The sequence below is a fragment of the Schistocerca gregaria genome, chromosome 3 (assembly GCF_023897955.1).
Source record: "Schistocerca gregaria isolate iqSchGreg1 chromosome 3, iqSchGreg1.2, whole genome shotgun sequence".
Taxonomy (NCBI): Eukaryota; Metazoa; Arthropoda; class Insecta; order Orthoptera; family Acrididae; genus Schistocerca; species Schistocerca gregaria.
In genome coordinates, this window is record NC_064922.1 from 688,806,007 (window position 1) to 688,830,994 (window position 24,988).

Here is a 24,988-nt window from a genome sequence, read left to right on the forward strand (position 1 = left end):
CGTGTGGCAGTAGGAGCACTCTTGTGGTTATCTCAAGCATCCCGACTGCAAATTTGTTCGTCAATCTGATGATTTCACCTATTGTGCTGCCGTTCATGAACAGCACTCTAGGGGGTGCTTTCCAACAGGATAATGCTCACCTACATACCGCTGTCGTAACCAAACGTGCTCTATAGAGTGGCAACATGTTGCCTTGGCCTACTCTATCACCAGAATTGACTCCAATTGAGCAGATACGAGATATCATCGGACAATTCCGGCGGCATCTACAACCAGCATTAACCAACCAAGCAAACCCTTCCAATACTGTGAGAGCAAGTGAGCACAGACTGTTCATTATAATAGAGCCATTAAAGGTGGATAATGATTTGGAGTGATTATTTGGTGTGTAGGCTGAAGGTGGTAGTATAGTTTTCCTTGTGCGACGTGTTTCAAAAGGTCATGCTAGAGCATAAAAATCATCTAACAAACATACTTTGCGAAGGCCGTCGGACACCATATGAAACAACTGCGAGAGGTTTTGGCCAATATCATTTAATACGGCAACACATGGCGTTATCTAGAATCACTTAACTCGTTATGAGACTAGAAGCGGGCAGTGTCATACGCACTAAAGTAGGGATATGAATCCTCGAGACTGTGCTGCACAAGTTCACGAGAAGATGTGTTGATACTATTTTGTCCATCAAGAAGAACTCTTTGCAGCAGTGTCCTAAATAGTCCGTATGTTAATCAGAACTATATCTCCAAGGCAGTATAAGATTGTAACAGAGTGAGAAGCAGTAAAATACTTAGGCCAGTAGCTGCATACAATACATTCGTTTTGAACTAGTGCTCGGCCTGGCCTAAAAGTGGAACATTAGATGATGCAGCCCACACCTCATTCCTGAATCGGTTACCTGGGATCCCAACAGCATTGCCCAGATCTTCTGAGGATCACTTTCTGATAGTATTTGTCGGACACAGTAGAAACTCAATAACTGTTCTGGAATGTCTCTGGAAGGGGGCAATGCGTCTTGGGGGAGCAAGTCTTACCGAATGTTACAAGTTCACAACGAGACGTGTGTTTGTGTGTGTGTGTGTGTGTGTGTGTGTGTGTGTGTGTGTGTGTGTGTGTGTTTGTGTGTATGTGTGTGTCTGTGTTTTAGGACACAACACAATGGATTTGTATTCAGAAAAATCCACCACGGATGAACTGTTTCTGCTATTTCATCGTATGAACGAATTAATGAAAGAAGAGCTTCTAACGGACTTCTTAGCTGACACATGCTCCAGCGCCACAAGAAATCAAATGTTTTGCCAACGATAACCACCTTGACGGTGCATCGCATTGGATCTCAAAACGATATGCTTAAGTCTGTTACGATATACCTTAGTTGTGTGTTAGTTGCACTATCGAAAGGGCCCAGCTGAGGTGTTTGAAACTCAAACGCATGTCTGTCAGTTGCAGAAACGGAGTACAGAGATACGGATTTCTTACCCTCCTCTGCCGACCTTCAAATACAAAAAAATACACGCTTTACAGAAGGAATATGTGCAGCCTCAGTAACAGCCGATTGCCAAAGCAGGAACGAGATACAGGTTTTCCTCTCACAGGTACAGATAACCGTTAGCAACACTGGAAAGCATCAGTTTCCACTGGTACGATCTCCTGCGCTCACATTTAGATTCGTGTTGCCAAGCTAACGCAAAATTTCACATTGGAATCCAGTTAAATGTTCACTTCTTTATTGTTTACACAACAAAAGGAATCGCGACTACATCCTAATGAAGAGAAGAATTGTAGCACGAATCCAGATATTCGATACTAGCCACACTGTTTATACTGTTGTCAAAGTTAGGTAATTTACACTTCAAAAGAATATATGTTTACTGACAGTCAGCATCAATTACGGTATCAACTAATATGAGAACAAAGTGCAGGATCAAAAGAGGAATAGTTAATGTCAGAAGCCGGCCGGAGTGGCCGAGCTGTTCTAGGCGGTACAGTCTGGAACCGCGCGACCTCTACTGTCGCAGGATCGAACCCTGCCTCGGGCATGGATGTGTGTGATGTCCTTAGGTTAGTTAGGTTTAAGTAGTTCTAAGTTCTAGGCGACTGATGATCTCAGAAGTTAAGTCTCATAGTGCTCAGAGCCATTTGAATCATTTTTTGTTAATGTCACAGTAAGACGCTACAGTGTTTCACACTACTGTCAACAAGATTGAAAATACGTACTGAAGAGGCTTAACTTACCTGAAACGCAGCTCATCAGAAGGAACTCCTATAGACGAGGCAATCTGAAAGAAAAAGAGACAGGACGTCAATGACTGAACTCGCAAAAAAGTAACCGTATATTCAGAAAAAAGTTCCATTTTTTACAGAAAATTTAAATAATGATTGTATATTTTATATTAAAATTTATTTGGTGAAGCTGTTAAGATACCATTGTGTACTAAGTGTATATGAAATTTTTGTAAAATACTTATTACACTGTGTGAGCATATCATAAAAAATATAAACAGCGTGTCTTGGGGTAATTATTGTTTCTTGCATAGAAAGTTTTAGCACAGTTGTCGAATAATACTACTGCTTTTATAGCAGCACAAAACTGTTGTCTTTCCTACCGTAACGGAACAATGATTTTTATAGCAGTCCCTGTCACGAAAGATAACGTTACAGGCAACACCGTTTCGTTTAGTATGAATGTCCTCAGGTGAAAAAAAATTCAATGTTGCGTCTTATTACATCTTCCATCTGAAAGTGCTCGTATGGAAAGAAAACCGGGTATGGCTTGATTAATGCGCCTAAATGTGGAACGAAAACCGGTTATGGCTTAATAAATGCGCCTAAAATAACAGCCTTAATCAGTTGTGAATCACAACATGTTAAAGATACTTTACAGGCAAAATTTTCGGTATATTTTGTCATGGAAAAATGTCAGAATACCGACAACTGTTGATATGTTAATTTATTGCCGTTACCCCTCCCTTTACCGACAGTTTGAAATAACCGCATCAGACAAAATATTAGTGAACCTGTAGCGACATTTTCTCCACTGATAATTAACAAAATGTATTTTAATGAAACATGTATCAAACGAAACTTTCTTTTGATATATATATTTGTATGTGCATCGACACAGATGTATAGAAAATGTTTCATAAATACAAGGTATAATTAAATTTCCTTTAGAGACTTAGAGGACTTATAGTAGGGACCAAGACGTTCAAGTGTAGCATAGTCCACAGATGAACCGTTTTGCCGGTAGATGTGAGATTATCACACATTGCTCTCTGATTCCTGCTGATTGTCGTCTGGGTACGATTACAAGCCGTGTTCGATATGACGATCACCAACATCTACCCAGACGTGGCATCTCTCCACTATGCTCTGGTACACGATCACAGTCCCTGGTCCTCCAGTATCCACCTCTGTCATAAACCGCACCAGCAGGTCTTCCGCGGATGCCACAGGGGTCTCGTAAATCATGCGTTTCATGTGACCTCACAGGTTGTAGTCTTGTGGGTTAAAGTCTGGAGAAAGTGCTGTTGCATGGTCTCGGTCCGCGGGTGAAAAATAAAGTTGTGCGCCGTTGTACTGAAACCACATGTTTTGACGCGCATGGGCTGGCACATCTTCCAAGAACCCATGCAGTACGCCACATAGAAATCACAAGTAAACAGCACAGTTGAGGCGTGGTGGAAGAAGGTATGCCCCACTCACACGTCTAGATATTCATACCGTATCGCTTGTCGGTCGTGAAACCCGTTGCTGGGCACGGCACGCATGCACCATGCGGGTTTGCATCAGCCCGCATATGACTGAAGTGAGAACTAAGAACACCTTGGTGCCAAGAGATCTCACTCCAAATGCCAATTAAATAATGTAAGGGATAATAATACTGTATTACATGCTCATAATTATTATAAACGACAAATTACATGCACAAATCTTCCTCATGAATCAGTCAATCTATTGGTGCAAACATTATCGAAAATCTACGTCTACATCTACATCCATACTAAGCAAACCACCTGACGGTGTGTGGCGGAGGGTACCCTGAGTACCTCTATCGGTTCTCCCTTCTATTCCAGTCCCGTATTGTTCGTGAAAAGAAGGATTGTCGGTATGCTTCTGTGTGGGCTCTGATCTCTCTGATTTTATCCTCCTGGTCTCTTCGCGAGATATACGTAGGAGGGAGCAATATACTGCTTGACTCTTCGGTGAAGGTATGTTCTCGAAACTTTAACAAAAGCCCGTACCGAGCTACTGAGCGTCTCTCTTGCAGAGTCTTCCACTGGAGTTTATCTATCATCTCCGTAACGCTTTCGCGATTACTAAATGATCCTGTAACGAAGCGCGGTGCTCTCCGTTGGATCTTCTTTATCTCTTCTATCAACCCTATCTGGTACGGATCCCACACTGCTGAGCAGTATTCAAGCAGTGGGCGAACAAGCGTACTGTAACCTGCTTCCTTTGTTTTCGGATTGCATTTCCTTAGGATTCTTCCAATGAATCTCAGTCTGGCATCTGCTTTACCGACGATCAACTTTATATGATCATTCCATTTTAAATCACACCTAATGCGTACTCCCAGATAATTTATGGAATTAACTGCTGACCTGCTATTTTGTAGCTAAATGATAAGGGATCTATCTTTCTATATATTCGCAGCACATTACAGTTGTCTACATTGAGATTCAACCCAACAATAGTTCCTGAGAAATAAGCAGAAACACGCACCGGACGACTTAAATTTATTATGTAGATCTACAGTCCTCGAAAGGGACCATGTGCTTATTTAAAGGGGGTGACTAATGTTTCCTCTGGTAAGATCAAATGTACCTCGGAATCCATAGAGAATACGTCATGTAATGCTTCCATTTATGTCTTTCCATACTGCAACATCTTGAAGTATGTGTAACATCGTAAAACACGCTGCAGGCTGAGGTCATGTTTCTCGTGTAAACCAAAAATATCGTTCATAAGCAGCACTGTGAGTCATGTGGCAAGCACAAAAACCGTGTCACATTTTAAGTTCGGACCGGCACGTGCGCAGATTCCAGCACTGCGCCTAAAAACAGCCGTGGCGCAGGCTGCTGGAGCGATATGAGCCATGAGGGGTGAGAACCCAACACAAAGCCCGTTGTGACGCGTGAGCTGCGGCGCGTGTCTAACGCAGGTGCGCGAACACACACACACACACACACACACACACACTCACACACTCACACACACTCGCGCGTTCGCCCAGCACTTGCCTGGAGGTGGGACTCACCTCTGGCCTTTGTAGTCGGCTTCTTACTGTCGCGGTCAAGTCCAGCTGCGCGCTTAGCTAAGCAGCTTTCCCAACTGAGTGCTTAGGGACCGGCTGCGGGCTGGTTTAAGCCACTAGTGTGGCGAGATCTATACTCTGCGGCTAGAGCCAGCGCTCTCTGCAGACACCACGGTGAGGCTACGTACAGCGAGCTTCCACTTGGCCCAAAGTTACTGCCTCTGTTGGTGCTTTGCTACGTTCCATACGTTCAGAAAACAGAAAAACTGTGAGCCAGCAATGTGTTCTATACATGTCAGAGGTCTTGTGACGCTACAACGCAGTCCTTGCTATGAATTTTTTCGCTTACTTAACACATGAAACTGTTTGTATATGATGTATTGTCTAGTGTAAATATGTATTGTAAATACTATGTTTAAATTATGTAGTATTTAACACTGGCAAGTCAGGGAATATTTAGTTAACGTTGAAGTCAGAGAGATTGTTTTGTCGCGACTCTGGGCGCGGGAGCGCGCCAGCGGGCAGTAGTAGCAGTGTCGCCGTGCTCGGAGTGAGACGTACAGTCGAGTGCTGCTGGTCCTAGCTGTGTTACATCTAACGGCTAGTGTGTGGATCTAAGTACGACGGGAAAGTAATGGTCGGCGTATCTGGAAGCATGACCGGGCAAGTTATTAATGGGATCAATGGGCATAGTGCTGCAGAAACGAGGACTTAAATGTGAAGCGCACTGCGGGCGCAACAGTAAAATCCCGATGCCACATTGTGACGCTGCCGTGGACTTCCGTCGATCCAACGACAACGAGGGAAGTAAGATCTACGTAATTTTCGTAGGATAAAATTGTAGAAGGCTTGCCAGTGACTGTGCTTTTCTCTGAAGCTGAACAATTAATAACAAGCACTTTATAATCGAAGTGTTGCAGTTACATTCCACCCGACAATAACACCAAGTAGGTTCCTTCCAATCCTTACGTTAATTAATCGAGTGTGTCACGCCACTATCAAGAGAAAACATGTTAATTATCAAATTATTTGCATGGGCGGTGAAGAGAAAATTTCAGACTGGTTATCGTAGTTAATTGCTGCACTTAATAACCTTACACCAACCGCAGTAACTTAATAATAGACTGAAGTAATAACATCTACATCTACATTTATACACCTCAAGCCACCCAACGGTGTGTGGCGCAGGACACTTTACGTGCCACTGTCATTACCTCCCCTTTTTGTTCCAGTCGCGTATGGTTCGCGGGAAGAACGACTGCCTGAAAGCCTTGGTGCGCGCTCGAATCTCTCTAATTGTACATTCGTGATCTTCTCTGGAGGTATAAGTAGGGGGAAGCAATATATTCGATACCTCATCCAGAAACGCACCCTCTCGAAACCTGACGATCAAGCCACACCGCGATGCAGAGCGCCTCTCTTGCAGAGTCTGCCACTTGAGTTTGCTAAACATCTCCATAACGCTATCACGGTTACCAAATAACCCTGTGACGAAACGCGCCGCTCTTTTTTGGATCTTCTCTATCTCCTCCGTCAACCCGATCTGGTACGGATCCCACACTGATGAGCAATACTCAAGTATAGGTCGTACGAGTGTTTTGTAAGCCACCTGCTTTGTTGATGGACTACATTTTCTAGGGAGTCTCCCACTGAATCTCAACCTGGTACCCGCCTTACCAACAATTAATTTTATGTGATTATTTCACTTCAAATCGTACCGCACGCATACTCCCAGATATTTTACAGAAGTAACTGCTACCAGTGTTTGTTTCGCTATCATATAATCATACAATAAAGGATAGTTCTTTCTATGTATTCGCAATACATTACATTTATCTATGTTAAGGGTCAGTTGCCACTCTCTGAACCAAGTGCCTATACGCTGCAGATCTTCCTGCATTTCGCTACAATTTTCTAATGCTGCAAATTCTCTGTATACTACAGCATCATCTGCGAAAAACCTGACACTATCTACTAGGTCATTTATATATATTGTGAAAAGCAATGGTCCCATAACACTCCCCTGTGGCACGCCAGAGGTTACCTTAACGTTTATAGACGTCTCTCCATTGATAACAACACGCTGTGTTCTGTTTGGTAAAAACTCTTCAATCCAGCCACACAGCTGATGTGATATTCCGTAGGCTCTTACTTTGATTATCAGGCGACAGTGCGGAACTGTATCGAACGCCTTCCGGAAGTCAAGGAAAATAGCATCTACCTCGAAACCTGTATATAATATTTTCTGTGCCTCATGAACAAATAAAGCAAGTTGGGTCTCACACGATCGCTGTTTCCGGAATCCATGTTGATTCCTACAGAGTAGATTCTGGGTTTCCAAAAACGACATGGTACGCGAGCAAAACACATGTTCTAAAATTCTACAACAGATCGACGTCAGAGATATAGGTTTATAGTTTTGCGCATCTGCTCGACGACCCTTCTTGAAGACTGTGCTCTTTTCAAATCATTTGGAACCTTCCGTTCCTCTAGAGACTTACGGTACACGGCTGTTAGAAGGGGGGGGGGGGGGGGCAAGTTCTTACGCGTACTCTGTGTAGAATCGAATTGGTATCCCGTCAGGTCCAGTGGACTTTCCTCTGTTGAGTGATTCCAGTTGCTTTTCTATTTCTTATTTAGATAATTTGATTATTAAGATTTATTTCAATGCATATTCAGCTGAAGTTAGTTCAGGGATATTTCATGAAACTATAAAGCTTATTCCACCTGACAGATCCCCAATTAATGAATTATTAGCATTGAAAACATAGTTAATCAATTACTGGCAATATATTTCATTATCAGTAGATTAAACTGTGCAAAGAACCTAATTTTAAAGACAGGATGACAGTCCATTATTCAAAATCTCGATACATAATTATCTGTGTTGTCAGCATTGCTCTTAGCTGACAAATTATGAACAAAATAAGTGTAGTCAGATTGTTATGACACTGTTTTATATGACTACTGAGCCTGACACAGCACTTACGTAAAAGTTCCCGTCCTACCTGCTGCGCTACAAACAGGTAAACTTTATTTTTGACACAATTATTCACGCACTTAACGGTACTGTCGCTCATCAGTTGAGCTGGCGAACGATTTTTTTAAATTGCTTTTACAACTTAATCATTTCTGTCGGCAAAATTTCCACTGGCAAAATGTATTTCCAAATGATTTCCATTATTTCATTTACCGATCGTTATTGAATGAAATTACTCATTCAATAACGATCAAGTTATAACGTCTCCTGTTTCCCGCGGAATAGTCATTATTTACTTCGGATTCGGATGCCTTATCCAGACGCGGGTCAAAATTCATAATTCACTGTCATTGTCAACTTGTAATTTCGCAAATCCCGGGAAGCAGGGGGGTGTTATAGTCTGAACTACTGATATCTTCATGAATTTCCTTTTTGTTATTTCTTTTAATTCTGCTTTGCAAGAAATTTATCGTGAGACTTCCCAAAATGCACAGATTACGAACTAGTGGTTAAATGATAAAGTTAGCGGACTATTGGAATCAAATAAGATATTAAATTAGTCCCTCCAGCATATTCTAATCACAACACACATTTCATGATGCTGCTCTGACACATGATAACATAGGTAAGGAGACGTCATGACCCGCAGAGAGGTGCACTGACATCACGACAGTGACACTCTTATACTAAAGAGACAGCTTACACTACACTCGTTCGTCCTCTGTTAGAATATTGCTGCGCGGTGTGGGATCCTTACCAGGTGGGATTGACGGAGGACATCGAGAGGGTGCAAAGAAGGGCAGCTCGTTTTGTATTATCGCGTTATAGGGGAGAGAGTGTGGCAGATATGATACACGAGTTGGGATGGAAGTCATTACAGCACAGACGTTTTTCGTCGCGGCGAGACCTTTTTACGAAATTTCAGTCACCAACTTTCTCTTCCGAATGCGAATATATTTTGTTGAGCCCAACCTACATAGGTAGGAATGATCATCAAAATAAAATAAGAGAAATCAGAGCTCGAACAGAAAGGTTTAGGTGTTCGTTTTTCCCGCTCGCTGTTCGGGAGTGGAATAGTAGAGAGATAGTATGATTGTGGTTCGATGAACCCTCTGCCAAGCACTTAAATGTGAATTGCAGAGTAGTCATGTAGATGTAGATGTACTGCAACAACGGCCTAAGCATTTGAGCGTCTTACCGCGTCAGACAGTCATAAAGCCAAAATAGTTTACTCAGCCTGAATCCTTTCGTGGAAGCCTGTAACAACCATCTTCGATAATGTTGAAGTCACCTGAGTGGGAAGGGGAGCCCGCACAAACAAAACGAAATCGCGCACAGTAATCTAGAAAGAGTTGACTTTGGTAGGAACATTAGCCGTGACGCTGCACACACACACACACACACACACACACACACACACACACACACACACACACACACAAATGGTTCAAATGGCTCTGAGCACTATGGGACTTAACTTCTGAGGTCATCAGTCCCCTAGTAGTTAGAATTACTTAAACCTTACTAACCTAAGGATATCACACACATCCATGCCCGAGGCAGGATTCGAACCTGCGACCGTAGCGGTCGCGCGGTTCCAGACTGTAGCGCCTAGAACCAGTCGGCCACTCCGGCCGGCTTAAAATAAAACATGTTCAGCCTTTGGTTCGTATGCTCATATTGTCCGCAGCTCTCTGACCATTGACTTTTCGCAATGTAATTTTACGGTTTCTCAAAATTTCATTCTGATGAAGACACCCTGAGAGGGCCGGCCTGGGTGGCCGAACGGTTCTAGGCACTACAGTCTGGAACCGCGCGACTGCTACGGTCGCAGGTTCGAATCCTGCCTCGGGCACGGATGTGTGTGATGTCCTTAAGTTGGTTAGGTTTAAGTAGTTCTAAGTTGTAGGGGACTGATGACCATAGATGTTAAGTCCCATAGTGCTCAGAGTCATTTGAACCATCCTGAGAGGTGTCGAAACTTAGTTCAGTGTGCCAGACAGTTATTTACCACCGGTTGGCTATATGATTCCTATATTTGAAACGTTTATACGGCGGCTGAGAGACGGTCATTTTTGAAAACTGTTAATTGGTTAAGTTACCTTTCCCGAGGAGCCTCGTATACTGCACTTTGCTAGTGCTACCACCGACCTCCTGTGAGTGGCTGTTGCATGTTGACGTCGAGCATATCGGTGGTCACATTTCTGTGATTGGGCCGTGCAACTATTAATCATTATTTAACTTTACGCCCCTTCAGCTCACGCTTTAACATAGTTCGGGTTTTAGAACCTTTACACATCCAGATTTGGGAAGATGGAGAAAATAAACTGAATTAATAGCACAGATTACATCACTCATATCCCGAAAAGGAGTCTGTCACATGCCTTTCTTACTTTCCTTATTAATATTGACTCTCTAAGATGCATTCGACGTTCTCTCCTCCACTCCTCCTCCTCTCTTCCTCCTCCTCCTCTCCTCCTCCTCCTCCTCTCTCTTTCTCTCTCTCTGTCTCTCTATCAGTTTCAAGGACGCCTGCTGCTATTACGATTTGGCAAACTTATTTTGTTTTAACTTCGTGGACGCATTCTCTTTCTGTACTTGTCCTCAGTTAACTGAAGGGAGGGACGTTTTGTGCACTATTTAGCTGTAAATCGCTTAATCTCAGTTATGTGTATGTGTTATCGTATTTTAAGTGTTTGTGTATCTCCTCCCTAAGTAGAATCATAGCCCGTAATAAGTTAGATGGTACTGAAGTTTTCTGGGATGAGCTGTGTGACTGGCATACGGAGGACCAGGGATCGATAAGCGGTGTAGTGAAGAAGAGAAAAAAAATTCCTCAGTTTAACGGCAAGATATAGAACATTGATCCTCGTGAGAGTAGTCGAGGACCCTTTTGCAATAAGGCATTACCGAACGGGATACAAATGTGCTGATTGTACGTCAGTGCGACTGCGCCCTCCAGTGATGGCTAATGTGCAGGATACGCCATTCCAATGATGCGGAGTGACAATTAACGTGCGAAGGGGCACTTGCCGGCCCGCCACAAGGATTATTCAACGCACGCGCCAACAGGGAGAGCAAACATTATTTGTCCGAGCGGGAGGGTTGCGAATGAGGACGTTACAGGCAATTTATCCCGGTCGTTATCTCGCACCGCCCCTGCTGGGCGACGCGTTGCGGGTAGCTCTCCCCGACAGGGGGTGTCCTAATGGAAACGGTCCACCGGCGCCGCCGCCCCTATCACTACTAATGCAATACTGGCCGGCGTGTTTGCGTAGCTGGTCACGCGGCTACCGTGGGCGGAGAAGCAGCTCCACAAAAATCGGCTTCCCACGCGTACAGTGTGGCAGGGCTCGAACTTAACGTGTTTAAAATCAACGCTGAAGAGGTAACGGCACACACTGCTGCTGTCGTCGTCGCTATCGAAGGTGTGGGGAGCTTCGCTCGAGTTGATACTGTGGTACCATTTGCACGTCGTTGATTTTTATCTTTTTCTCGGCGACGCGAAGGGACTAATGACCATGGTTTCCATTAGCGGTATTTGAAATTACGCTATTCAACCAAGTGCAGTGAGGGCATTACGCAACAAAATGCGAACTCGCCTCTTCACTGCTCAAAACTAGTGAACAAATGGGAAAACCTATAGCTTCTATAGTGTCATTATAAGAAGCACAAAACTGCACATGAAAATACGCTTCAGCTACAATTCAAGTAATCACTAAGTGAACGTTCAGAAGAATGTTAGGAGCATTGTGAACTCGAAACTATGACGAACGCGTATGAAAACTACTGTGAGGTCTACTTGTGCAACAGGCTGTACAGTTTGAGAGTCTCTTAGGTTGTAGATACTACAATAATGAATACCACCGGAGGAAGTTCAGGTGAAGAGCAAGGGAATAAAAAAAGTAGGAAAATAAACGAACACAATAATATAAGCTTCTCAGGAATTGAATCAGTAGGAAGGGCAGAGAAGCAAAAGAGAAATGGCTGCGGGATAAGTATGAATAAATCGAAAATTTCGTAAGAAGCGGTTTCAGCATATATAAAAGACAATAAAACTTTCAGTGAAATTAAAACTAAAGCCGTCAAAATCAAGATCGAAAAAGGAATTCTACTCTTAAACTCACGAAACGGATAGGTGAAAAGAGTATATTGAGGACATCTACGAGTGGGAGTAACTGTCTGATTACGTGATACTAGACGAAATGGTATTCAGTTGGATGATTTCCAGGATCAAGTATTAGAGTGAGAGTTAAAAAGAACTTTGGAAAATTTATAATTAAACAAAACAAAAGGCACAGATATTTTGTATTACAATCGTTTCCTCATAGTCACCTCCCCACTGAAAGCTCTCTCCCCGATATGCAGATTGGGGGTTTCTGGAAACTTTCGCCACTGGAGGGCGCATCTCGACCCTTTTTCAGTAACATGGCGCATTTCATGTGGGCACTTGTTATGTATCTTTATTGCTGTGAATTCCTTTGTCTGTTGCATCCTCATACCGTGGACAAATGGTGGTACTATGGATTTCTCAGGCAGCCATTACAGATTATTTCTAATGAAAATTGATGCATTGGCCGAAATAGAACCGATGCCGTGTTTGATTAGTAATGAAAGACGTTACCTGTAGACCACGGTGAACTTCGGATAATTTATGGTAATTGAAAGCGAATGACAGCCGTTGTATGAAGCGAAGGATTATCGTTATATGAACATAGCTCCATTAATAAATCGTTTTTTAGTCACTGCAATATGAGGTACAACATCTCATTTAAAGCAAATATTCATTCGACTTATCATTTGCTGCATTTCGCAAATGGTCATCAGTTTTCCTGAACTCTTAGCTTGCGTACCACTACGTTGCTGGATGTACTCGAAGTACAAAAGGGGACCCTGAGCATTTCACCGTTCTTAGAGGGCGCACATTGATGCAAGGTCTCAATATAAGTGGGTGGGTAAGAGGTGGTTTACCCTTTCCAAATAACTCACTGCACCTCTCGTTGCAGCAGAGTCACATTTACCGTTTAGGTATCAACTGTCAGACTATATACAGAGTGCTACACGAGCAATAGTAAACATTTTACGAGGTGGTTGTGTGGACCAGTTCGAATAAAACAGCCCCGGTAATGTGTCTTCGCAAAGACATCAGATTAAGTTCAGAGCCAATTTTCATTCCTCTTCGCGCACAATGCACTGTGGATTTTTTTTGAAAACACCACGTGTTGCTTCTCAGGGGTTGCCTTGAGGTTACTTTACGGGGACAGAACTATTCATAATCGCTATGTTTAACTGAGTAGACTTTACTTTTCAACCCTTCCCACAGGCAAAAATAAAGGGGTAAAGTCTGGGGACCATAGTGGCCAAAAAACGTATCGTTTCTGCCGACCATCTTCGGAGAATGTTAGGTTTAGATGATTACCACTAGAATGTACCTCGTCATGCTGAAAGAACATACCCATCCAATAATGCTGAAAACTCGTTTTCAAGAAAGTTCAGATAACGGGGCTGTGTAAGACGATGCAGCAACACAACAAGCCCAGTCAACTGATCGCATATCATACCACAGCACACATTTACAGATAAGTGTGCGTCTCTATCCAGGATAGCATATGAATTTTCGTCGAACCGCCGACGTGTTAATGATCCCACCATATGAGTGCAAGTGCATCACTATATTAGTGGGAGTACTCGGCGATTTGCATTTAGCCAACGAGAAAATTCCGCTCGTCTACTTTCATCTCCTCCTCAGAGATGCTGAATCTGCTGTATAGGGACGTGCATACGTAATGTCCGCCATATTAGTTTTGTGGAACAAACGTACTAGTAATGTTCTGTCTGTGCTTGTACAAGTACTGCGTTGTACCAGCTGAAAAAGTATTCTATTTATTCCACACACTGTTCAGTCACACGTTCAGATGAGATACGTCTGCTGGGCACCGCATCGGACACTCACAATTTGTTGAAAATACCAGTAAACACTCCTGAATTTGCTACTTGGCGGTTTGGAAGTCTTCTACCGTAACCTCTACGAGCACTACGACAGTTTCCATTGCAGAATCCGTACACAAATAGGTAGATATTTCGGAAAGTAAGTTACAGATGTCGTCTCACGGTAAGACCATTACTCAGCAAGAGTGGCGTAGTGTCATAAAAGAGTAAATGTTCCGGGTTTCCTACAGAGACAGCTGCACAGCGGCACGGATAACAGCTGCATCACAGCACCACAGTGTGAGACTGAAATGACGCGGCAACTAGAAACCTCCTGCAAAGTATGCGGTACTGTACGATTCTACATCTACGTGGTTACTCTGAAATTCACGCTCAAGTGCCTGGCAGAGGGTTCATCAAACCATTTTCATGTTACTTCTCTACCATTCCACTCTCGAATGGCGCGTGGGAAAAAGGAACACCTAAATCTTTCCGTTCGAGCTCTGATTTCTCTTATTTTATTATGATGATCATTTCTCCCTACGTATGTGGGTGTCAACAAAATATTTTCGTATTCGGAAGAGAAAGGTGGTGATTAAAAATTTCGTAAATAGATCTCGCCGAAAACAAACAGCCTTTATTTCAGTGACTGCCACCCCAACTCGCGCATCATATCAGTGACACTCTCACCCCTATTGCGCGATAATACGAAACGGGCTGCCCTTCTGTGCACTCCGTCAATCCTACATGGTAAGGATCCTACACCACGCAGCAATATTTCAGCAGAGGGCGGACAAGTGTAATGTAGGCTCTCTCTTTAGCGAGTTTGTCGCATCTTCTAACTGTTCTGCCAACAAAGCGCAGTCTTTGTTTCGCCTTCCCCACAATATTATCTATGTGGTCTTTCCAATTTAAGTTGCTCGTAGTTGTAATTACTAGGTATTTAATCGAATTGACAGCCCTTGGATTTGTGCGATTTATCGTACACTGAAACTTCCTGGCAGATTAAAACTGTGTGCCAGACCGAGACACGAACTCGGGACCTTTGCCTTTCGCGGGTAAGTGCTCTGCCATCTGAGCTACCAAAGCACGACTCAGCCCCGTCCTCACAGCTTTACTTCTGCCAGTACCTCGTCTCCTACCTTCCATACTTTACAGAATCTCTCCTGTTCTTGTGGGCGAAACGTCTAAACCGTACACAGTTTCACCGTGACATTCTGGCGGTGTATGGACAAAATGCAGCACCGCGTATAGCCGTAACGAAACGATGCCAACAATTTGATCGTGGCCGTACGGACTTGGGTTGATGCTGATCGGAGAGGCCAGATCTTGGACCATGAAATTTGCATCTTTTCGGCAAGCTGCAACCAAATCTGTGGGGAAGAGATTTCCCAACAATGTGGACGTTCACTTAAAGGCTCTCGGATGGCTTCGTGACCAAGAAGAGGATTTCTACTGTCCAGGAATTGATCGATTGGGGAAACGGTCTGGCTGTTGCTTACAGTGTTTTGGTGACTATGTCGAAAATTAGTGTCATGTGTGTCATTTGCAGTGTATTGCAGTATTCAGTGAACTTCACTCGGTGTGCCATAATAATCTATATCTTACTTTTTTAAATCCTCTCGTACCAAAACGGCGTGCTCAGCATTTGCAAATAATGCTGCTTAAACGATATAGTAGAATTGGTCAGAATATGGTAACTGTGGTGTGCATACTGTAAGACCTGCGGTACACACACCATCAGATTGGTTGACTTGTCGCTCTAACGAAGTAGGCGAGTCTCAGAAATATGTCTCGTGGTCTTATCGTGGCATGTTTATCTTCTGCCGTTAGGTCAGACGATAGAAATGCCACTTAGAGTAGCAGGTTTACGGTGACCAATTTGATTAATTTTCACACACATTTATTAAAATAATAACAAGCTTAAAAATAACTTAACTTGGTTCTGGATGCTATTTAGAACGGACAATCTGAAGTTCCTTTGGTCTTGGTACGTTAATCTTATTCTCACATATCTATGATACTTGACAAAGTGTCTATACATTTCTCTTCATGGCTATGTGCAGGAATATTGTAATCTTATTAGGCGCAGACTGAAACTTGACTATAGACTGGTACAGACTAATGCAGACTAATGCAGACTAACGCAGACTGACTAATTGGAGGTCTGTACAATCCTTGTAATGCCTCTCGCGTTCAGGTATCACTGCGCGAGTGTGATCCGTGAGGAGAAAAGGTTCTGCGTTAGCAGCAATCTCATTGGCTGCGTTACATATTAATACGTGGATCGGCGGAAGCAGAATTTGGTCCGTCTCTTAGGCAGCGCCATCTCGCAGTGCGGAGACGGACGAGCGCTGCGCCTGCGCTGTTGTGCTTAGCGGGGCGCGCTCTAGTGGGAAAGTTGTGTACGCGCTGACAACCCGGAACTATGTACACAGCAGTAACCACATTTGACAACTTCAAAGATATAAACTCGAGCACAAATTAAACTTCAAAATGAAAATGCCAGTGTACCAATAAGGCCGTGGAAACTAGAAAAACAACGCGCGGGATGAAAAGATAAAACATGGTGCGTGTATAAGAAGCGTCTGACTGCACAGCCGAGCATCATCGAATATTTAGTAAGCCGGGAAAATTTAAACAAAGTGACCAGCGCCAGAACTTCATCACTAAAATTGCGACCGGGTAGTACCGGTATTGTCTTCCGCGTTTGATAAGTTCTCCCATTCATCACACCGAGTAGGAATTTAATGCATTTCCTTACGCTCGACCGACGGCGGAACCTTCTTGCAGACAGTGATGGAGCGCCTCGGCTTGCGCAAGTTGTAGGAGCGCGGGCGACGGTTCACTTGGCCAGCTGTACAGCCGAAGCCGGCACTCGAAACTTCAGCCTAGTTGTGTGGTGTTCCGCACCGGCGTTCCTCTTCAGGACAGTAGCTGCGGTGAAATGTGATTGCACCTGCGGAGCTGGCAGCGAGCCGGGGATTGCGGCCTGCGCCGAGCGCACTCAGTTACGCCGGCGAACCGGAACAAGACGGAGCGCCGCCGGCCGCGACTCTCTCCGCCAGAATGCCAAGGCTGTGTGCACGCGCGGTGCGGTGCCTTGCCGGGACAGCCGCCGCGGTTACACCAGCCAGCTGCTCGTGCGGCTCACCCACCTCTCAGGTTCTCGTCGCAAAATCTGGTGCTTGCAAAGAGGAGGGGGGAAATGCCACCACTTGAATGGATGATCTTCACATTCTGGTTGCTTGTCAACATGGCAGTCTACAAATTACAAACTGCTGTCGAGATATTCGAGTTACAGGTTACTGATCGGCGATATAATTTTATCTTTAGTACACAACTCAATCGATTCAAGCCGCGCGGGATTAGCCGAGCGGTCTGAGGCGCTGCAGTCATGGACTGTGCGGCTGGTCCCGGCGGAGGTTCGAGTCCTCCCTCGGGCATGGGTGTGTGTGTTTGTCCTTAGGCTAATTTAGGTTGAGTAGTGTGTAAGCTTAGGGACTGATGACCTTAGCAGTTAAGTCCTATAAGATTTCACACACATTTGAACATAATCGATTCAATAAAGTTAATACACAATCCAACAATATTTCTCACACATCGCAACATTTTCATTTTCGTTTAATTCAAACAGACGGTTAAGCATAATTTGGTCATATTCAAATCACTTAATAAAAACAAGTCTTCTGGTCCAGACTGTATACCAATTAGGTTCCTTTCGGAGTATGTTGCTGCATTAGCTCCATACCTAACAATCATATACAACCATTCGCTCGAAAAAAGATTCGTACCCAAAGACTGGAAAGTTCCACAGGTCACACCAATATTCAAGACAGGTAGCAGGAGTAATCCACTAAATTACACGTCCATATCGTTAACGTCGATATGCAGCAGGATTTTAGAACATATATTGTGTTCGAACATTATGAATTACCTCGAAAGAAACGGTCTATCGACACACAGTCAAAATGGGTTTAGAAAACATAGCTCCTGTCATAAATAGTTTAGGCAAGAAGAGAATAGAAGCTTTCGAAATGTAGTGCTACAGATGAATGCTGAAGATTAGATGGGTAGATCACATAACTAATGAAGAGGTACTGTATAGGATTAGGGAGAAGAGGAGTTTGTGGCACAACTTGAACAGAAGAAGGGATCGGTTGGTAGGACATCTGAGGTATCAAGAGATCACCAATTTAGTATTGGAGGGCAGTGTGGAGGGTAAAAATCGTAGAGGGAGACAAAGAGATGAATACACTAAGCAGATTCAGAAGGATGTAGGTTGCAGTAGGTACTGGGAGATGAAGAAGCTTGCACAGGATAGAGTAGCATGGAGAGCTGCATCAAACCAGTCTCATGACTGAAGACCACAACAACAACAACAGTTCCTGTGAAACCCAACTAGCTCTTTATTCACATGAAGTGCTGAGTGCTATTGACAAGGTATTTCAGATCGATTCCGTATTCATGGATTTCCGGAAGGCTTTTGACACTGTACCACACAAGCGGCTCGTAGTGAAATTGCGTGCTTATGGAATATCGCCTCAGTTATGTGACTGGATCTGTGATTTCCTGTCAGAAAGGCCACAGTTAGTTCGTAGTAATTGACGGAAGGTCATCGAGTAAAACAGAAGTGATATCAGGCGTTCCCCAAGGTAGTGTTATAGGCCCTTTGCAGTTCCTTATCTATATAAACGATTTGGGAGGCAATCTGAGCAGCCGTCTTCGGTTGTTTGCAGATGACGCTGTCGTTTATCGACTAATAAAGTCGTCAGAAGGTCAAAACAAACTGCAAAACGAATTAGAAAAGATTTCTGAATGGTGCGAAAAATGCCAGTTGACCCTAAATAATGAAAAGTGTGAGCTCATCCACATGAGTACGAAAAGGAACTCGTTAAACTTCGGTTACACGATAAATCATTCTAATCTAAAACCCGTAAATTCAACTAAATACCTAGGTATTACAATTACGAACAAGTTAAATTGGAAAGAACACATAGAAAATGTTGTGGGGAAGGCTAACCAAAGGCTGCATTTTATTGGCAGGACACTTAGAAAATGAGACAGACCTACTAAGGAGATTGCCTACACTACGCTTGTCCGTCCTCTTTTAGAATACCGGTGAGCGGTGTCGGATCCTTACCAGATAGGACTGACGGAGTACATCGAAAAAGTTCAAAGAAAGGCAGCACGTTGTGTATTATCGCGAAATATGGGAGAGAGTGTCACAGAAATGATACAGGATTTGGGCTGGATAATATTAAAAGAAAGGCGTTTTTCGTTGCGACGGAATCTTCTCAGGAAATCCCAATCGCCAACTTTCTCCTCCGAATGCGTTGACACTGACCTACATAGGTCGGAACGATCACCACGATAAAATAAAGGAAATCAGGGCTTGTATGGAAAGATATAGGTGTCCATTCTTTCTGCGCGCTATACGAGATTGGAATAATATAGAATTGTGAAGGTGGTTCGATGAACCCTCTGCCAGGCACTTGAATGTGATTTGCAGACTGTCCATGTAGATAAAGATGTAGATGTAATAACGTTTAATGGAGCGCTGATACATACAGAAGATTTTAATACTAAAAAAGTATCGAGTATATTTTATAATTTTGAAAAATGTCCGTAGTTATTTTTATTATTATCATTTCTACAATTATGTATGATTACTTATAACACATACAACTTCAATCACCAAAAGTGTTAATTTCACAGAGAACTGTCTTTGCTTGTAGGGCTCGAGTTCAAAAAGCTTTGTATAGCAAAGTGCATCGCTGATCTCTCTGTCTTTTAATGCGTTTCAGGTAGTTCTTGTCGAGAAGAGTTTGCTGATTGCCCATTTGGTGCTAAGATAGGCATTTTTGAGGAATTTTCTCATGCAGAATGACTAGACGGCGCGATATATAATATTTGGTAAGAACTTTCTAAAGCGAAGATCGGACAAATATTTATTTGCTTAGAAACAATCCGTTTCGACAGTTTTGACTGTGATCGTCAGGTCTTCAAAAATTTATGTAACAAAATCAGTTTATTTTGAGTTGGACCTCACTCCAATTTGTCATTTAGATAAAATGTAGCACATAATATAAACGTTTGTCATAAATAAGACATTTAAAATCAAGAAGCTCCTTTGCATATGGCCATCTCCACGTACATAGCGCTCTAAGATGATAGTTACGTCATAAAAAAAAATGTGCAATAAAATACACAGTAGCACATTTGTTAACATTAGCTAGATTTGTCTAATTATTGAAGATCCACCATATATCTCGTATAAGAAACAACTCAATACAGAAATATTTGGAAAGTTTTTACAGTCATTTTTATAGAAAATTTGTTTCGTAACTCAGTAGTTTGTGTGGTATCTTGTGTTCTTCAATGCAAAGTATTAAATGATGGAAATAGTCAAGAGAAAAACCTTCGCAACAACTCATTTTAACTTGATGCTTAGCCAGATTTACGATTGTGGAGAGAGAGAGAGAGAGAGAGAGAGAGAGAGAGAGAGAGAGAGAGAGAGAGAGAAGAAAAAGAAAGTAGCTTAGAAGGAAACGTCGATTCTGATGTTCCGTGGACGGAAGCTTCCGAAAATGTTTCTCTGAGGTAACCGAATGCAACTGACGAAAGAAAAAATAAATAAATAAAAATACAGCAATTGAATCAGATAAAAGAGGATACAGACTTGTAAAAGATGAGACTAACAGAAAGTGCAAAAAGGCACAGGAGTCATGGCTAGAGGAGAAAGGCCGAGCTATGGATGCATACATGACTAGAAAAAAGCTGATGCCGCCCGTGAGAAAATTAAAGAAAGAGCCGTACGAAAATTAAGAGCTCAGGTGTGAACCCAATGTCAATCAAAGAAGGTTGAAATGTTTAAGAAATATATAGTAAGTCTACAGAAAGGAAGACAATATTATGAAAAAGATAAAGGGAAATGGAGATGAGAGATATGTTGCTGCCGCAGGAATTCCCCAGAGTACAGTAAGATCGAATTCAACACGACATTCCATAAGAATTATTGATATCCTTGGGAGAAGAAAAAAAAAAGGATGAGCTGCCTCGTGATGACTGGGTGTTGTGTGGTGTCCTTAGGTTAGTTAGGTTTAAGTAGTTCTAAGTTCTAGGGGACTGGTGACCATAGATGTTAAGTCCAATAGTGCTCAGAGCCATTTGAACCAAAAACGATGAGAAACTTATTCCTGGTGGTACGAAAGGTATGCAAGACAAGTAATACAGTCTTAAAATTCAAGAATGTGTAAATATTACTGAGCCATTACTCTAGTAAGACATGGTCGCAAATTAATCACGCTAATTGTTTGTGGAAGAATTGACAGACTGCTCGAATTTGAACTAGAGAGAGATCTTTGCGTTCCAGAAAAATGAACATGGAATCAATACTGATTTTACGACGTAGTTTAGAAGACAGATTGAATAGTGGCAAATCTGTGTTTGTAACTTTTGTGGATTTAGAGAAAGAGTTTGAAACTGTTTCCTGGAATACACTCTTTAAACTTCTGAAGTTAGTAAGGATAAAAGGACAACGTTAAGCAGAGTGTGTGACACCTTTGTAGCCTATGTACAATATTATTCAGTCTACACATAAAACAATAAAAAAAATCAAGGAGAGATTTGTAGAAGGAATTGAATTTCAGTGTACAGAAAGCAAAAATTTTGCAATTTGTTGGTGACATTTAAATTCCGCCAACGGCAACAAATGACTTGGGAGGTCAGCTGAATATGTCTTGAAAAAATGTTACAAGGCGAACATCAACAAATGTTTGAGTATGGAACATGACCTCTCTAGGTCTTCCGCTACGAAGAAGGATGTATGGAAGGGGGGAAAGGGTGATGCGAGAGGGGGCGGGCACGAAGAGGGCTGTGATAGTACTTGAATAAATGTCCCTCACGTTCTCTTTGCTTGTCAACAGGGCAAGCAGCACACACACTACTGCTTCCAAACACGTGGTTGTCGATTCATTCCAGCTACAGGTTGACATCGGTTCTGCTGTCCTATCAATAGATACCTTCGAAAATATTTCTTTGCTGTAGGTGTTAAGGGGCTATAGGAGTTTCCACCACACAGAGGACGTCCGTTCAAGATGTCCGATCTGCAGTTTTGCTTCACAGCTACGGTGATGACCTTTCGTGCGTAGTCACGTTGCAAAATGGCTACAACGATTGTAAACCGACCTCAACTGTAGACAGTTTTAGAGAAATCCTCTTGCACAAAATTCCACATTTATTATCTCATTACTTATGACGAGCTTCTTGTTATATTCAGTGTTGCAATGAGGCTGCGACGTGTGTGGCACATAAGTTAAGTTATCAGCTTTTTATCTGCGCTACGTCTTGATCTCTATGTACGTCAAATGAAGAACTATGCTTTCACATCAATCCGTTAATGTTTAATGCACAGCAATTTTACTCTCTTCATCATTTCACTATTTGAATTTGCAGTCTGCCACATGCCTTTGTAAAAAAATTTCATGCGAGCTGTATTATGAGCTTGATATTGGCTATAAGCGTTATGTTGTATTTTTTCACTTTAAGCAACGCCATCTATTGGTTTGTCATGTAACTGTAGTTAGTAATTTTCTCCATAAGGAAAGCCCTCTATCACTTTCTGTTGTAACTCCACTTTATTCTTTTGCATTACAATTACTTGTTCGACATATTGTAAAAGACAATTTATTAGTCTTAAGTTTACTAAGTTAACTTCTACTATAGATTTACATTTTTTTTAAATTTATGGAGACAAGTCTATAGGTAATATATCACTGCGCTCGTGCCCTTCCGTGGCTAACTCGAATAAAGACTACGTAGCATTACGATCAATTTACACTTGCTGTGGCATGTGTCAGCGTTGTCAACAATATTTTAGCATGAAGATTATTTATAATTTAAAAATTTATTAAGGATTTTACATAAACCTAAGCAAAGTGATTGTAACATTTATGTAAACATTACACATTTATGATTCCTTGTATATACGAGTACTTGTTTGTAGCCTTCGGAAATGAAGTAATATCGAAACGCATAAGGCAATTTCCATCCGATAAAAAGTGTGGTTGAGACAAGAGAACTGTCATGTTATAATAGACTCTTGAAATCTATCTAGAGACGACGGTCACTTAAATTAACCACATGTCGATGTTCGCACCGAGTGAATTCATAAGCGAGCAGTTTAGTGAAACGTTTCTTAGCGCCTGATACAGGTGTCCGATCTGTGTTACAGGATGATTGCTACAGGGGAAAATAGTCATGTCTAACGTCACAGACTTTACATACATCAGAGAATTACTTTTTATTAAGATGAGTGCACAGAGGGGCCATTCGACATACAAACGTATTCGTCTATGACAAAGCGTGCGTGTTGCTTATAGAAATGACAGGCGTACCGGTACTCTTGTAGCAAACATAGTCAGCTCTGTAGATGCTCCAGTGGAACCGAAACCGATCTTAATATTAAAAATGTATATGATTCAAACGTACAATAAATAATTGTTGTAGTACCGTTGATTGTGGAATTTCTTCAATAAAAGACAAGGTCGATTTTTGACAAAATATACATTGTTAAGTTTTTTTTAGCGAGCAAAAAGACACATGTTTGCCGCTTACGTATTGCCCCTAGGGTTTCCTGTTCCTGGCATCTAGTCAGAATGCGTTTGCCTGGGACATTCATTGCTGTACTGAAGGTACACAGGCCACTGAAAGTATAGAAACACACGCTTGGAATAATTAGTTCTACCACTTTTTTAATTCTACTTCACTAACAAATACATAGCATCTCTGAAACTATGTATTACAGACAGAAGCTCTGCTGAACAACACAAACGTAGTTGACAACAGAGAGAAACTACTCGAAATGAGATCAGAAGTATGCAATACAACGTCGAATTACAGTTTCATGAAGTTTTTCTCAGCCAATGATCCTTTTGTGTGTGGCAAAGGCAAGTCAATACTATGTGAATCTGGATAATTCGTAGTGTCCAGAGTATTTCACGTACGAAGACTGTGGGTTGACATGCTCCAGACAACAATGCACCAGCGTGGCCCAAGTATGAAAATGTAGTCAGTTGACTTAGACCTACATATGTCCCACGATCAATCTACTGCTCGGAAAAGTTCTCCTCTGTGATAACTTTGACTACTTGGTGTACGAACATCCTTCCTCCTAGGAAAAATGAGATGCGACTGCTACAAAATGATCATTTCTTCCAGTTCGCAACCATTGTTTTAAAGACCGAAGCGGGCAAGCAACTCGCCATGTTGCGAATACATCTTGCCGAAGGTCACCGAAAGTACAATCTCCAATGATCCACATCACTAGATACGTACTGTGGTCCGACTGGGGTCAAGAGTTTCATGCTTGGTACTGGGTGTTTACGGTATTTTGTTTCCTGCCTCGTTGTACGCAGCCTGAACCAGTCCATAACTTCCTTCACTTCTCCATACGGACGTTCTGACGCAGTTGCTGAATCCTCAGAGGATCTACCGTTCTGTGATTCCACAATATTTACGCGATGTACGCAGATCCGAATGAATACTCTGCTAGGGCGCTACAGTTATGACAGGCAGCAGTGTTGGACGTGTACGGAGGTGACTCGGAACGCCGCGGAACCGTTGCGTTGCGTTACGTTGCGTTCCGTTACAGGCCGCTGACGCCCGATCACCTTGGCTCCGCTTTGACGTCAGCGCGGCCGCGCCGCCGGGCACGGCTCAGCACACTGCGAAAAATCGCAACAGCGGCGTCACGCTTTCCATAGCGGGCAAGCCTCACATAGCTGTGCTATTCATATCGGCAGAAAAATAGCGCTGACAG

General features: G+C 42.6%; 1 protein-coding gene across 3 annotated transcripts in view; it reads right to left on the reverse strand.

The window, feature by feature from the left end:
- LOC126356200 (uncharacterized) overlaps positions 1-24,988 on the reverse strand; it is an 878,454-nt gene that overhangs the window by 536,702 nt on the left and 316,764 nt on the right. For all 3 annotated transcript variants that reach the window (XM_050007000.1, XM_050007001.1, XM_050007002.1), the window contains one exon: positions 2,237-2,280. The gene's annotated coding sequence lies outside the window, so the exon portion shown is untranslated. The remainder of the gene's footprint in view (positions 1-2,236; positions 2,281-24,988) is intronic.